This window comes from Mercenaria mercenaria, chromosome 16 (genome assembly GCF_021730395.1).
Source record: "Mercenaria mercenaria strain notata chromosome 16, MADL_Memer_1, whole genome shotgun sequence".
Taxonomy (NCBI): domain Eukaryota; kingdom Metazoa; phylum Mollusca; class Bivalvia; order Venerida; family Veneridae; genus Mercenaria; species Mercenaria mercenaria.
In genome coordinates, this window is record NC_069376.1 from 48,945,079 (window position 1) to 48,959,576 (window position 14,498).

General features: G+C 35.5%; 1 protein-coding gene across 2 annotated transcripts in view; it reads right to left on the reverse strand.

Annotated features, from left to right (window-relative positions):
- The window catches only part of LOC123540326 (uncharacterized), a 123,755-nt gene that overhangs the window by 99,861 nt on the left and 9,396 nt on the right, over positions 1-14,498 (reverse strand). The window contains exon 1 of one of the 2 annotated variants that reach the window (XM_053526996.1): positions 3,544-3,681. The exons of the other annotated variant lie outside the window; for it this stretch is intronic. The gene's annotated coding sequence lies outside the window, so the exon portion shown is untranslated. Of the gene's footprint in view, positions 1-3,543; positions 3,682-14,498 lie in introns of those variants that run through there. 2 annotated transcript variants of the gene reach the window in all.

Here is a 14,498-nt window from a genome sequence, read left to right on the forward strand (position 1 = left end):
TTTACAAGGGCTATGTTACCGTCAAGGTGTATTTACAAGGGCTATGTTACCGTCAAGGTGTATTTACAAGGGCTATGTTACCGTCAAGGTGTATTTACAAGGGCTATGTTACCGTCAAGGTATATTTACAAGGGCTATGTTACCGTCAAGGTTATTTACAAGGGCTATGTTACCGTCAAGGTGTATTTTACAAGTGGCTATGTTACCATCAAGGTATATTTACAAGGGCTATTTGCTACCTACCAAGGTATATTTACAAGGGCTATGTTACCGTCAAGGTGTATTTATGTTACCGTCAAGTGTATTTACAAGGGCTATGTTACCGCGTCAAGTTATTACAAGGGCTATGTTACCGTCAAGGGGTATTTACAAGGCTATGTTACCGTCAAGGTGTATTTACAAGGGCTATGTTACCGTCAAGGTGTATTTACAAGGGCTATGTTACCGTCAAGGTGTATTTACAAGGGCTATGTTACCCTCAAGTCTTTACAAGGATGTACGTCAATTATTTACAAGGGCTATGTTACCGTCAAGGTTATTTACAAGGGCTATGTTACCGTCAAGGTGTATTTACAAGGGCTATGTTACCATCAAGGTATATTTACAAGGGCTATGTTACCGTCAAGGTGTATTATGTTACCGTCAAGGTGTATTTACAAGGGCTATGTTACCGTCAAGGTATATTTACAAGGGCTATGTTACCGTCAAGGTATATTTACAAGGGCTATGTTACCGTCAAGGTATATTTACAAGGGCTATGTTACCATCAAGGTGTATTTACAAGGGCTATGTTTCCGTCAAGGTGTATTTACAAGGGCTATGTTACCGTCAAGGTGTATTTACAAGGGCTATGTTACCGTCAAGGTGTATTTACAAAGTCTGTTGAGGTCAGGTAATCTGTAATAATGTTTATTACTTTATTTGTAATAATGCTGATCAATATGTTTTCTCAGAAAAACGTTTTCTCTTTAGGCTAATCTCTATTCTTTAGGGCTATTAAAGAGGCTTTAATGGCAGAGAGTGCCAGACTACCGACAAGGCTAAAGCTAAGATTTGCTGTTATAAAAGGGGTTGTTCTCATGCAGTTGCTGTATATGTTATTTACTACATGACTTAAAAGTGGTTTAAAAAATAAAAAAACTGGAGATATTTTTAGTCACAAACTTGTAAAAATGTACATGGAGGAATTTTAATCATCACACCCGGAAATTAATTACACTGGTGGCAGCGTCGCTATCAGAAATTTTATCAAGACAGGGGATGTAATTGTTTTGTAGACGCTGATGTTTTAGACTACAAAGTTTGCAGAAAAAACGGAACATAAAAAGCAAGCTCAGAAGGACGCTGCTACATTTTCCGTAGATCTATACATAGAGCTCCGAATTCGGCTATCCCTAGACTTACAAAGTCTGCTGAGATCAAATAATCTGTAATAATTTTAATTTCCTCATACTGACACTGACATTTTCTCAGAAAAAAAACATTTTCTCCAGTCTAGGCTATCCTTATCGGGCCTCAGTCAGCATGTAGCTGTTAAGATGGAATAGAGGCTATGACTATATTTTCCGTAAAACGTGACAATAATGTTGATTATGAACTTGCCAATGAACTTGATCAGTTAAAACATGCACTGATAATTATCAAATATTAAAATGTGCGATGGAAAAAAGATTTATCGGGTGAATGGATTCATTTCTTACCTTCAGCTGGTTAATAGACGATTTATCAAGGATAAGGAAAAGCTGGCGGAATATGTTGGCAGACATAAATCACCTCGTTCGGAAGGGATATCATAGCGCTAACAGCACAAGGGAGACCACCAACTTACCAACATCGGATAACGGGGGCATCCTTATCCTGTGGACACATTTCTAATTGTCATTAAACTGTGCGTTCTTAAAGATGACCTTCTATGTTTGAAATGTCTTTTTGATTTGCAAGTCGTGTTATTCAGCGGTATGAACTGAGGAAGCTAGGGATTTAATAGAAACATTCCTAAACCTACCCTTAGATGTGAAAAGTTTTAGATTCCGTATTGTGGAATCTAAAGGTGTATACTACGGTAATTCGGAATGCTGAAATAATATCAAGATTCAAGGCTCAAATAACTGTAAGTTCTTAGGTGTACACAAGCGTTATTCAACATGCTCGAGACCGAAATTTACCTCGTAAATATGAAAGACAGTGTGAAATATTGTAAGAATTAACTGAATATATTGAAAAGTTACAGAATACGTACATATATCAAAGTTCATGATACTGTCAGACAGAGCGTACGTAAAAATGTTCTTTATGTAAATACTTACAGAAGAGGTGGATTTTGTCTTTGGAAAAACAAGAAAAAATAGAGACTTATTATTTGAGATTTAAATATCTCAGAATGCAAAGATGCAAGGGTTGCACATCATGATAGGTTGAAATTGTACCATCCGATATATTTTTTTTTTGCCAGATTTTTGTCAGACACATGCGGGACAGAGTAATATATGAATCAGGCAAAATCAATCGGATATGACAGAAATAAACAGACAAACAAGTATTTGGACAAGAAATTCGTGTCCGGTAGGAGCCGGAGACGGAAGATTTATCATATACCCTTCCAGTACTAGTAACTGGTCAATTTCTGTAAACAGGGATTGGAAACAAAAGAATCTCAATGAAACTGTGAGATGACCATTGGAATTTGGTCATTTTCGATGAGAGTTCAGAGTGACTGGAGGCACTTTTATTTTCTACTTTTATCTTTTAACTTCCATGGACTAACGTACACTTTTGCAGTTGGGCGATGTGATTCAGAAATGTGCTGGGATTTAATTGCAGACGTTTTGTGCGGAAGAAAGCACTCAATTTGCTGTCTTCGACACTCTTTATCTGATAAAAATCCGTCATATAATAAGGAAAATATAGACAAAATGTCACATTTTCTCCGTATGTGCGGTATCCAAAAGTCTAGTGATTTTGCCATCCTGATGATTACATAGCGACCGTACCATAGCTATTCGAATACTTCGATTTTTCAAAATAAAGTGGTTTTTACAAGTGCACCGGTCACGATTAAAAATGTAAACAATGGACTCTGTCTTTGGAATGAATGAATGGCAGTAAAACAGGTCCTTGTTTCGTTCAGGTATAATAAGTACTTCCTGCCAAAAATTGAATTATAATTTGGACGAACTGCTTTAATTAGATTTGTATGAAAAGTAGCAAAATTTATACACACAAAATAAACCTACATACTTACATACATATATAAATATACTCTTTTATTCCACTTTTCAGTGACTAGGATAACAATGATCAAATATATAGACAGGAAATATCTTATTAATTACATGATAAATGGTGATATATCCTATACAATTACAATAAAATAACAATTACAAATACAAAGAATAATACAAAATATTGTTGACATCAAACTAAGAATTTTTTCAGTTAAATAGAATTCATAGACTCTGACTTTCCTTGTATTTCCCCATTACATAACATATCGAAAGTCAAAGAACATACACCCACATATACATATATTACAAACATACTTACAATACAAGCTATAAATTCCAAGAATCTAAACACGAGTGCTCTCATAGATTTTATTCGCAGGAAAATACCCCAAATATTCAGCTCTTTCTAAGAAGTGTATATCCTAACTAAGTTATCAGATGATACTTTAGACTGGGCCAGCCTTAGGTCAAACAGTCTACAGTTGTTCACTTATACTAAAGATACAGGCCACTCAGTGATTCTATACCGGATATAAATATATATGTTGAGATAGTTATAAAGTACGACTACCAACTAGAAAATCAATCTAAAACAATTAGGCCACACCAAATTGATTACTTGGTCAACGGACTTCCATCTTCATTTTTTTTTTCAAAATAAAAAAACAAATATTTTTTTTTTGAAAACCAGCTTCCGCTCGCTTCAAAATTTTTCAAACTGATTTCAAAATTTCAGAGCGGGCCTTTTTCATGGTGTAGCAAGAGAGATTCATAAAATTTAATACTTTTAATCATAATTGTCCATTAAAACACCAGGGGCACATGTTTTAACCTCAGTACTGCATCAGTATGTATAATTCACAGCCGATATGACAGAACAGATTGTGTAAATAAAGGAATTTATGTTCTCTTGAGAAATAAATCTATGTTATTTTTCAGTAGGTACGCATGAGCTATAATTTCTGCTTTTATTACTCTAATCCAGTCCATATAATATAACGTGCCTCGATTAATCACTTTCACGCACGAGTGGTTCACGGGTTGGGTCGTTTTGATCAATTTTATATTTCTAACCGGTTCATTCCTTCACAAATAACTAAGCAGGCAAGTCGACACTTCATGTATAAAAATATGTTCATCACATGTTTGAAGAGCTGGCGTTTTCCAGTAATGTTGCCACAGAGAGGAGGATGCAAGAAAAATGCAGATAAGTTTTGAACAAATTGTCTTTTTCCTTTACAGTGTATTTCATTAAATTAAAGAAGGGTGCAAGTCTGCAGTGGTTGGCCGCTGGGGCACATGAATGGATGTTTTCATGTGTTGTTTGTGTCCAACAGTCATTTGTTGTTTGCAGTATCAGGGGCTGGGTTCTTTTCGAGGGAAATCCCCGTTTCTATTGAAAAGTAGCAGCAATCGTCATTATTTGTTTGTTGCCGTTTTGTTGGGACGTTGTGTTTTGGATATTGGCTGACAGTTTTACATGTCTCACGTCAAAGATTTGACACGTCGCAAAATTCTAATAATTTAGGATGAAAGCTCAAAGTTTACACTGCTTATACAGTCAAAACTAAACGACTATCCTCAACGAATAAGCGAAATATCTTTGAATATTTCAAGACCGAAGGCATCAATACGTGCATATTTTACAACAGCATTATCAACAACATTTTATTTGTTTCACTACTGCCTTAGATATACACTCTATTACAAATGAAATGCAAAAATTAAAAAACGATTGAAAATTGAGAATGAATGAACACATCTTTCTATGGTTGTTGCTACTAGCAGTTGAATACTTATAAAGCATAATTATTTATCATGCTGTCCATTATGGTCATGTTGCTGGCGTTGCAGATGGTTATAATACTGAGTATACTAGAACGGATTTAGTAGATTTATGTACAGAAAAGGTCGATGTTGGTGAACACGACTAGTGGTCAAGACGATTCTTATGATGATATTGGAATGGACGATTTTGATGATGATCTAAATGATTATCAATTTATTACTGACGTTGTTATTATGTCTCTCAGAGGAGATACTGGTCCAACGCACTCGTACAGGAGAATTAATTTTGTTTGTTTTTTGTATGTTCAAAAATGCTTTTTTACGCTGTCCGTGTTGATCACGTGAGCTATATAAAATTTATATGATCCACAATTTTTGTATGCCTTTTAAAGGTTTGATACTGCGGAGTATCTTAAAATTCAAGCTCACTTCCTAGGCTGGCCACTAGATCAGCATCTTAAGTTTGGCGTTCGACTGGCCTTCACTTATTATTGGTGTTAAGGGCGTGCGCTTCTTAACCGTTAGAGGGGGCCTTGACCTACATGGTCGGCCGTTCAACCAAATTCCTCGAATTGACTGTATCTTATATTAAACAGGGATTACAACTCTTCGGCCAATTGGTCTTTGACCCGTCGAAAGTTGTTTATAAATGTGTACTTGTAAGTCAGTACACATTATATATTTTATATATTTGTGGATCACTTTGCCACAAACCTCTAACATTTGGGTATGTTGAAACAGACATCACCCCCCTGTTTATGTCTTTGAGTGCCGCTTAGTGGACGCATTGGTCGAGAGGGCTAAGACGCTTTCCCACGGAGGTGAAGGCCCCTGGTTCGGATCCTGGCTACTCCCATTGCGGTGTGTCCTTGGGCAAGGCACTTTATCACGTTTGCCACAGTCGACCCAGCTGTAAATGGGTACCAGCAAACTGCTGGGGGTAAGGTATAAATGGTTTTAACTGTTCTTGGGGTGGGGTCGCTCAAAAGCTCTGCAGAACTTATGTTAATTGTTTCACAAAGCGACGGTAAATAAAATTACCTTTACCTTTACCTTTTACCTTTTAGTGCAGTTTATTGCTTGGAGGGTTAACTACTGCGCGGCACAATGTGCCCGATCCTCACCTTTGCACCCGTGTCTGTTGCGTACAATGTATAACTAAACAAATTTATCAGTTTGTGGAATAGTATTCTCCAGTATTTTGTGCGTTGGATATCAACTTATCTTTTCAGTTTTGCAGGTCCGTATAGTGGTGTGGTCGCCATATATTATTTATTCCTCTGTGTGTGTGTGTGTGTGTGTGTGTGTGTGTGTGTGTGTGTGGATGTGCGTGCGTGCGTGCGTGCGTGTCTGTCTGTCTGTGTCCATATGTCCGTCTGTCACAAAACTTGTCCGCACTCTAAGATGAACATTTCACATCCGATCTTCACCAAATTTGACGAAAATGTGTTTGATCATAATATCTCGGCCAAAGTTCGTTAACTTGCCAAATCGGCTCAGGCACTTCGGAATGAAGGCCCTTGAAACTTGTTTTTTTTTTTATAATCAAAGCACTGAAAGTCTGATAAGGCAGTCGCGTTATAATCAAAGCACTGAAAGTCTGATAAGGCAGTTGTGGGAGATATGCGCCTTTTTCAAAAGCATCTCTAGTTTAAGAAACATAATATCGTGGTTATTTACTAATTGTTCTAATTTTATAATTTTGATGGTATCCTCATGATGATGATGATGTTTATGATGACGTTGGGCTGGTAATCATACCTTTGAACGCAAAATTAAAATATTGTGATGATGATGATGGTGGTGGCGGTTATGATGATGGTAATTAGACTATGCATTTTACTGTACATCGGGTAATAATTACTGCAGTACTATGTTGACCTTCTGAAACTGGAAATGGCTTTAAATTAATCATACATTAAGTATTAGATTGCGTCACATTTTATTCATTATACAGCAGTACAATCTATTGTTTTGTTTTATTTTAAGCAGGTATTGAAAGTAAATTTCTTTTGGGCGATGGGTAAACAATAGTAAAAGTAAAGGCATGTGGACAACAGAAATTTATGCTGGTGTTGGGTAAAGTAGTTAAAATATGTTATTTGGTAGCATTACCTGAAGGTAAGTAGTCAGGTAAAAGCTACATGTTACTAAACCGTTGTCTGCGGTCCCTTTTGTTCTACCATCTAAATCGGTTTATGACCACATTATTTATGTTAACGCTTTTTATCAAAAACTATTTTGATGTGGATGTCGTAGAAACGAAAGATAAAAAGTCGATGTTATTGAAAAGTTGTATTTGGTCCGTGTTCTACCGTATATGATACAGACTATACATTGGTTTATGTCTGTAATATCTATGTTTACGCTTGTAATTAAATTGTTTTACTGTGGCTTTTGTTAAATCAAAATTTCTAAGGAGGTTAATTTGATCGAACTGATTTGAACGGCATATGTCATATAAAGTTTGCTTTCGAATTACGACTTTGACTGTGTTTTCAGTGCTAGATGGTGCCTGCGCATGCATGTATTATGTAAGAAAATATTCCGTATTACACTGCCAGTGGCTTAGTCGTACAGGAATTGCAGTAACATTGATTCTTGAATATTGCAATAGTATGGTATCTTAATGCCGCCATCTATTTAATAATTTTCGTCCACACTGTCAAATCTAGGGCTGTGCGCTTTGTGACTTTATCGTAATCACGAAATCATTTATCGGTAATCAACATCTGTATAGTATTTCTATTATTTAGTTATTTGATTCCGAGGGGGTTAACCCAACATAATAGATAATAATTTTGATACTATATTTACTTTTATTTAGATGCTTGTGTATGCAGCTTCTATATCCTCTTGTCACAGGCGTTGTGCTGTCGATATATGTCATTATACCGGAACCAAGGAAGAAGCACTGTCTAGTCAAACAATACACTAGGAATAGAAGCGCAGCCTGAGAGCACTGTCGAACCATTTGGTGGTTTGCATGAGACTAATTCTAAAATAAACTCGGAGTGGCAGGGTGGCATGACCTCGGTAGAGTTCTTTCACCTTAGACTGGTGAAAGTAAATGGAAACTTTGCTAGCAGGGTAAGCAAAACACTATTAAGTAAAATTTTTGATCTATTCAAATATACGTAATTACATACTTGAATAATGGCTGAATTATAAAGTGCGCGTCTTATAAAGATTACCACCTGACCTATTTTGGGTTAGATCCAACAAATTATCAGGGAAAAAGTAACCGCTGCATATTGTTGATTAGATAAAATCAAGGGAATAATGGCCAATTAGAGTTGAATATAGCTTATACTGCCATCTTTGAAAGTAAATTATCCGGAAAATCCGGTATTATTAAAGAAACGAATGCTTGCATGTGGCTATTCAGTAATTAGATACAATATTCAATGTACCAATTTATGGACGAATTTTATTTCCTAAAATATTTGGTGGCCCTCAACACACTTTGTGCATTTCGGTATGGCATATTGTATACACAATCACCAGTATAATTGAGGCAATCAGAGCAAAATCCATTATCAATGTGTTGAGAATTCGTTGAGCATCTTGGCCTCGGAATTTCGGCAGCTGGATTTGCTAGCAGAATTTGCTATTTTGCATTCTCCTTCCATTGTCTAGAACATGTGTACTTATCATAAATTTAGAGCTTCAGCATCATAGCGTTGCCTATTTTGTTATCCCCCGACGAAAGTCGGAGGGATATAGTTTTGGCGTTGTCCGTCCGTCCGTCCGTCCGTCCTTCCGTCCGTCTTTCCGTCCGTCCGTCCGTCCTTCCGTCTTTCCGTCCGTCCGTCCGTCCGGAGCCATATCTAGGAAATGGTTGGGAATATTTATTTAAAACTTCATATACGTGTTCACCACTATGAGTTCTTGCGGCCCGTCAAGTTTCAGTCAGATTGCCCAAGTAACACCAGAGTTATGGCCCTTAGAAGTTTTTAGTATTAACTATATAGGGTACTATAAATATGGCAATTTCTGCATCATAACTTTTGATATATTTGACTTAGAACTATGAAACTTAAACAGAATTTAGATCACCATAATGTGGTTGTGTACACACAATTTCATTCGGATTTATTTTGTAAATTAAGAGTTATAGCCCTTTAATTGTATAAAAAAACACATATTTGTACATAACAAACTTACCATTTGGTAAATTTCATTAAATTTTCTTTCATTCTTTTCCATGAACATTTATTGTAAACATGTGAAGTTGTGTACCCACACCTGGTCACCCCCTTACCTTGATCACACACCTCCCGCTGACACCCCCCCCCCCCCCCAAAAAAAAAAAAAAAAAAAAAAAATTCCTTATTTTAGATTTTTTTCAAACAAACTTCATATACATGTTCACCACTATGAGGTTATGGGGCCCATCAAGTTTAAGACAGATTGCCCAAGTAACACCAGAGTTATGGCCCTTAAAAATTTCTAGTGTTAATTATATAGGGTACTATAGATCTATAGATATGGCAATTTCTGCATCGTAACTTTTGATATATTTGACCTAGAACTATGAAACTTTAACAGAATTTAGAGCACTATAATGTGGTTGTGCACAGACAGTTTTGTACGGATTTCTTTTGTAACTTCAGAGTTATTGCCCTTTAATTGTCTAAAAATCCACATCATTTATTTGTACATAACAAACTTACCATTTGGCAGAATTTCATTAAATTTCTTTCATTCTTTTATATGAACATTTTTATAAAACATGTGAAGTTGCGCACCCACACCTGGTCACCCACTTGCCTTGTCACACCCCCTACCCTCTCCCAACCCCCCTTCCCCCCCCCCCCCAAAAAAAAAATTTTTTTTTTTTCATTTCTTATTTTAGATTTTTTTCAAACCTTCCAAGTTGTACCATTCCCCCACCTCACTTCTCCACCCAGTCATGCCCACCACTGATCATGCATCCTCTCTCCCCCCCCCCCCCCCTCTCCCACCAACTTCACCCTTTTACCCTTTTTTTTTTTCATGTTTAATTTTCAATCAATATTTATAATCAACATGTGAAATTTTGTTTCCTCTCCCGTTCCCCTGCACCCCCACCCCCTAAAAAAAATAAATATATACATATATGTAATATACATAATATATTTCCATTCCTTTTTTTTTTTTTTTAAATGTTCAAACCTTCAACATGTTAAGTTGTGACTGCACAAACCTTGCCCTCAGCCATGTTCAAGATATCTTACCTGTGTTCTCTTAAGGACAACTGTACATGTTAAACAGCAAAACCTGGTGCCAAACCACTCGAAGACAATATTTCGTTCCAGTTAAACTTCAAGCTCATATTTCAATTAACTGCATTTAATTTTAAAAGCTAAGCTTATTACAGTAAGCATATCCCATTCAAAATAAATTCTTTAGTCAGGATCTAAGTATCATACATTTATTATATACTCTTTAATTAAACATTTGTTTTCTGTTAAATTGATTTTGACTAATGAAACTATTTGCTTCTTATTAACATCCTTTCACTTTTTGCCGGATATATATTTTTGCCATTCCTCACCACAAACCCTTTCGGCGGGGGATACCAATTCATCGAATTTGCTTGTTTCTATGCAATTTGGCTAGAAATCTATCATTTCATGCTTCATTTCATGATACTTCTATCTCATACAATATGCCATGATATTTCATTAATTTTCTGTAATGCTATTATAATAATAAAAGTCACGGCCTTATCCCATTCAATCAGCATTTGTTATTTATTGTCAATAGTCAGAAGCGACAGACTGCTCTTACTGATATATGGTTAAAATCTAGGTCAGTTCTCGTCATGGTTAAAACAACATGTCTCTCAGAGTGCGGGCGAGTCTGTCGCTTCTTATTTTCATGTCCTACGGATAAAATAAAGGAATTTATGTTCTCTTGAGAAATAAATCTATGTTATTTTTCAGTAGGTACGCATGAGCTATAATTTCTGCTTCTGTTACTCTAATCCAGTCCATATAATATAACGTGCCTCGATTAATCACTTTCACGCACGAGTGGTTCACGGGTTGGGTCTTTGATCAATTTTATATTTCTAACCGGTTCATTCTTCACAAATAACTAAGCAGGCAAGTCGACACTTCATGTATAAAAAATACCCACCCTCCTCACCCTAACAATTTTTGGAAAAAATTCTGCTGTCGTGTTATATATTTTTCAGCGCCAGTACACCAGGTCATGCCACATACTGCCACACCGGTATTCAGTGCCTTTTATGGATAAAGACAATTATTCCTTCCAAGAAGTCAAACGTTCGCCACCATGTATATGAAGGATTCATTATGGATTGTTTTGCTCATGCATATGAAAGTGCTTCATCTACGAAATTCAGCGTTTTTTCCCCAGTTTATTTAAGTATTTATCTGTATATTTAATTTGTCCAAATGTTAAGACCTGGATCATGTCCAATTTTCATTTAATACCAGAAAAACGAATGTTATAGATCAAGGAAGTCGGGGGGTGGAGACACCTTTCTGTTTGCAGCATTTGGACATCACTACCTCCCCCCTCCGCCCTTCAAATTAAGATAAATAACTAAAAGATGAGGGTAAAAAAGATATATAAATAGGAGTTAGGGGTTAGGCAGCCGGCTCGCAGTTACTCGACTTCCATTTGAAATAGTCCTGTTAACAAAATGAAATAGATTCAGCGAAATTTTAAGGTTGTGTAACAAAAGAAACTGTTTGTTTTTATTCAGTAAAGAAAATGATTTATTTTGTAGAATATGATAATTATGTTGTATCAAGTAAACACGCGGGCAGCAGCGGACTTGTTTATTTTGCTGCAAAATATCATCTTCTTAAGAGCAAAAAAAAAAAAAAAAAAAAATCATTTTAAAGACTTAAAATTTAATTGTTAGTCGTGACTTTTTTTTCCACTTCGTGGCTGATATATTGCTGCATAAACATGGCAAAAATATGGTATCTATTTGGCAGTTTTATTCTAATTATATATTCTCTTGCACATGCACCGGATTCATTTTTTTGTTTCCTTAAAATCCATTATCATGATGTTGAGAATTCGTTGAGCATCTTGGCCTCGGAATTTCGGCAGCTGGATTTGCTAGCAGAATTTGCTATTTTGCATTCTCCTTCCATTGTCTAGAACATGTGTACTTATCATAAATTTAGAGCTTCAGCATCATAGCGTTGCCTATTTTGTTTCTATGCAATTTGGCTAGAAATCTATCATTTCATGCTTCATTTCATGATACTTCTATCTCATACAATATGCCATGATATTTCATTAATTTTCTGTAATGCTATTATAATAATAAAAGTCACGGCCTTATCCCATTCAATCAGCATTTTTTATTTATTGTCAATAGTCAGAAGCGACAGACTGCTCTTACTGATATATGGTTAAAATCTAGGTCAGTTCTCGTCGTGGTTAAAACAACATGTCTCTCAGAGTGCGGGCGAGTCTGTCGCTTCTTATTTTCATGTCCTACGGATAAAATAAATCTGGGAAAGGTTATTAGGAAGAGTCGTTTTTCTTCTCAAGATGAACCAACATCTCATTATTTCAAACAGTGTCATCAAATAATAATTTTGATTGGCAATTTGATCAACATTTTAGAATGGACAAATCATGTGTGGATATTCAGAAACTGTATTTGATAACAGTCTTTTTTACGCCTAATTAAGAGATTTAGCAAATTTGGCAGTTTGTAAACAATACCTACTGCTTTCTTGCTGAATAGCTAATAGGATAATGTGTAATCACAACAAATCATTCTGATGATAGAATCGTATGAGTATTTTAAACATTGCGGCAAAACTTCATTTCTTATCACCCGTTATATTGGATTTGAGTGAATTTTAACTTTTTGTATAGATGGAAAGAATGAAGTTCTCTTTAATACCTTCCCTCTGTCCATGAATCCATGATATGCATAAATTACCTTGAGGCCGAAAATAAATAAAATCATGTGATAAAAATTGAACAAGTTTGTTGTCTAGTTTGTGCATTTTAGGAAAAATATAGTAAGGGCAATGGAGCTATATGCATGTGTTTGTAAAATACAATCTGACTTTTGTAAAATACATGCTTTCGAGTTTATTAAGAGTTCAAGCATTTGACATCCGCACATTCACTTATTCCAAAAGTTATGTAAAGCCAGAGACATAAAATATTTTATGTTTTTCCTGCTTTTTACCCTCATAACTTGTAAGAAATAAAGTGTTGTTGATTTTAAGAAATGGTATACTAGTATTGCTTCTATCAGCTAAGTAAAATGAACACATTTTTTCGGCGGAAAAGGGGTACGCACATGGAACCTCTAGGGAAAAATAATCCTACTAGTAAAGAGCTTACAAACTCTTCATCCAAGAAAACATGCATTAAAGGCTAACTTTTTATTATTTTCAAGTAGAGATGAAATACAAGAATATTATGATAGTGTTTATAGATCTTTTCTTTTCTAATTTGTTTAATGGGTATCGTCAGGTTTATTTATAAAAAAAATGAACATGGTAATGCATTTATTGTTATGACTCGCAGAATCAAAAGTATGTCTTTCCTTATCTGCCAACGATAAATGTTAACACAAAGAACAAGAGAAACTACAAAATTTAGCCATTGAATTTACAAGTGAATAGGGTCATCAGTGGATGATGGGTTTCCTTGCATCTGGCGAAATTGCATTGAAAGTGGTCAGACACTATAATATATAGATCATGGGTATCTAATGTACTGGTGAGGTGTTTGCAGTGTTTCCATATATAATGATTTCTGTTCTAAACTACATGAGAGTAACAGCTTTCTTATTCTTATGTAGTGCGATAAAATCCCAGGAGAAACACTTTGTTAATGTGGCTAGGGCACTGGATTGTCTAGGATACAAACTTAGCCAACACATTAGTTTTTATACACTAGGCATAATAAAGAACCCAGAACTCTATTCTCTAGAAGTATAGTTAAATTGTCAGGTTTTCTTGTATCCGCCTGCTGTCACTTCAGCTTTTGTACATCTCTCGTTGCTTGTAAATATTACAATATAGCCTGTCCCGATAAACATACAGATAGATATATTGGAGTCAGGTGTTGAGTGGCTGCCGTGTAATTTATACCTTTAATATTTAAGGATATTTGGTTCTTTTATGTATTTTCAAGCCTTTTTGGTATGTTTTGGCAGTGCTTGTTGATTCTTGTGACAAGGATTTTTATTTGTTTCTTCAGATCGCTCCTCGCCCGCTCCATAAATAGGTGAAATAAAAAAAAATATTTCGCTCGCTCGCTTCTATTATTTTAGGGGGAAAATTCAGATGACCAAGAAATTAATTTGGTGTGGCCTTAAATATTTTTCAAAATCTCTAGTCGTCTCAGTGAAATGACATGCCGACTCTAATTACCCGTATAATAAGAGAAAAAAAGGGGCTTAAATTATACAAACTTGAGTTATCTCCTACGAAATTATGTTGTATAGTACCTCATTTACTTAGTATAATATGTTATCTTTTG